At 51.5% G+C, this 2,475-nt stretch overlaps 1 non-coding gene across 1 annotated transcript; it reads left to right on the forward strand.

The window, feature by feature from the left end:
* The first annotated feature begins 344 nt into the window (after window positions 1–344).
* LOC139053947 (U2 spliceosomal RNA) lies at window positions 345–536 on the forward strand. Its single transcript, XR_011510908.1, has one exon. It is a non-coding gene; the product is annotated as a U2 spliceosomal RNA (small nuclear RNA).
* The last annotated feature ends 1,939 nt before the right edge of the window (window positions 537–2,475 follow it).

Consider the following 2,475-nt stretch of genomic DNA (forward strand, 5'->3'; position numbering starts at 1 on the left):
ACGGGCTTGAAACGAAGGCCTCAAAGAAAGCCGCCTTGAGCGGTCGCATTCAGACGGAAGTAAGCATTCCCCTTGCGCGTGTTTTCCGCTCGCCTGTTCCGTTTTCTACGAGGTTGCCTTCGTTGGTTTTGCCTTGCGAACAAGCTTGCGCTCGGGTCTCGTTTCTACGCGACGGCGTTTCGTTAACAGTGAAAGACTGAGGCGTCGCGAGTTGATTCGCGAGATAGAGAGCATAGAGTCTCTAGACGGGCTGGGTTTTATAAGATTGCCCACGCTGTTGCTGAGGTTACCAATGTCGCCAGGGCACCCACAAGGCAGTGGTACAATGGAGTGAAGTGAAAGACATCGCTTCTCGGCCTTTTGGCTAAGATCAAAGTGTAGTATCTGTTCTTATCAGCTTAATATCTGATACGGGTTCTATATGGACCCACGATATTAAACCTATTTTTGGAAGTTGGCGGAGTGCTTGAAGCCTGCTTCACCTCCGCCGCAGGTCGGCCCGGTATTGCACTACCTCCGGGATCGGCCCCCGCTCACTTAGGTGAGACTTCATTCAATCAAAATGAAGAACACAAGCTCGAAGCGAGCACTCACGTGACACGCACCATTCCCATACTATACGCAACGATGCCGGTGTTTCTGAACGATTGTCTGCTGTAATGAGCCACTTGGGGGGGGGGGGGGGGGAAGGGTGATTAGCCGTGGGTTTTGCAATCAATGTAAGTCCCACTCAAAGCCAACACTGCATTTTGGAGTTCACTATCGCTTTGATCCGTAAACGACAGCAAGCTCGCCCTGCGAAAATCCGCTGCCCTAGTGGAAGAAAGGTTCCCTATGAAACAAAAATGGAGTGCCCGATTTCCGGCAACATTTTCGCTGCAGTGGGACCGAGCGCCTCGAAAACAAACTTGTCGTATGGCCAAGTGTGGCGAAATATATTCAAGGGTTCAGAGGTGCCTCAGCTTTCCAACCTGTATGTTATGAATACCTGTTGCTACCTTTTCGTCATCATCATCCTGCTGGCTACGACCACTGCAGGGCAAAGACCTCTCCCATTATTCTCCAAGCACCCCGGTCACGTGTAAGCCCGGTCACGGTCGCCGTCTAGTGCCTGCGCCCTTCCTAATCTAATCTGCCCTCCTAAATTTCCGCCACCCCGTGCTACGCTTCCCTTCTCTTGGAATTCAGTCGGTAACCCTTAATTGATGATCTTCCCCCCACATTGCATGCCCTGCGCACGCCCATTTCTTTTTCTTGGTTTAAACTAAGGTGTCATTAGCTCGCGTTTGTTCGCTCACCCCCCGAATCTGCTCTATTCTTATCCCCCGTAGCGCTACACCCATCATTCTTCTTTCCAAAGCTCGTCGCGTCGCCCTCAGTTACCCTTCGGTAATCCTTAAGGTCCTTCGTTGCGGCACTCGCGGCATCTTTCTCATTTAAATAAGGCTATTTCGTTCAGTTTTGGGGGAAAACTCAATGAGCTAGGCGCGATTGTGTCCCCGGCGCCGCTCTCAACAAGATGGCGGCGCCCAGGCTTTTTGCCTGGTGGTTCGGCTTGACGCAGAACACGCCTGCAGGGCAGTGAAGCCGCATTGAAGGGGCAACGAGCGGCGCAGTGAAGCGCATGCTCGGGCGAAAAACGCGAACATCAGCCAAAAATACAACCAAATGGCCAAATACGAATTTCCGTTATGGGAAATTGGAGTTCAGTTGGCGCGTTGCGCTCGCCTAAGGTAAAGAACATAAATGCGAGTGCCACATCAGCCAAGTCAATGCTGAGGATCGCGTATCATTTCTTATTTATTTTTCCCCTTGCCTCCTGGCCTGCGTGGCCCTAGCGCGCATGCCCACGAAAGTAATGCAATAAGGAAAACGCGAAATCATGCGGTGACGGCTGTATCATATCCATTGTGCGTGCTTTGTTCTTTTTGGACTACAGTGGTGTGCGTTATGAGAAAGTTTCAGTGACCAGCGAACCTATATTTAGAACCACATTTACGGTTACTGCTAACAAGCTGCGGGTAGGTGTTGTTTTTTTCTTTCTTTCTTTTTTTCGCTACCAACGATGGGTTATCGCAACCGCGATCGGTTGTGCTAGACGCGTTCTTGCCAAACGTTGGCTCTATACGCGACCCGTGACGCGTGGTCGGCACATTCAAGCAGTCCATTGCAAACCGTTCCAAGAAGAAGGATGCTAGCTCCACGTTCCGCCGGGAGCGCTAGTTCGAAGATTGTACTTTTAGACCCTCGAGGAAGCACCGCCATCCCACGTTTTCTATAACGCGCTAAGACTCAGAGCGACAGCGACCACTTGTCTTTGTCAATATCTCGGACACACTTTTTTTTTTTTCTTTAATCCAGATCGTCAGACGAGCCCGCGTTCACGCGCACTCGCTCTCTCCGATAAGCAGGGTAGCTCGGTTGGGGTGTTGTAGGGCCTCGCGCATGCGCTGCTGAGTTCGTCGCTTCGCCGGC

Source organism: Dermacentor albipictus, unplaced genomic scaffold, assembly GCF_038994185.2.
Source record: "Dermacentor albipictus isolate Rhodes 1998 colony unplaced genomic scaffold, USDA_Dalb.pri_finalv2 scaffold_406, whole genome shotgun sequence".
Lineage (NCBI taxonomy): Eukaryota > Metazoa > Arthropoda > Arachnida > Ixodida > Ixodidae > Dermacentor > Dermacentor albipictus.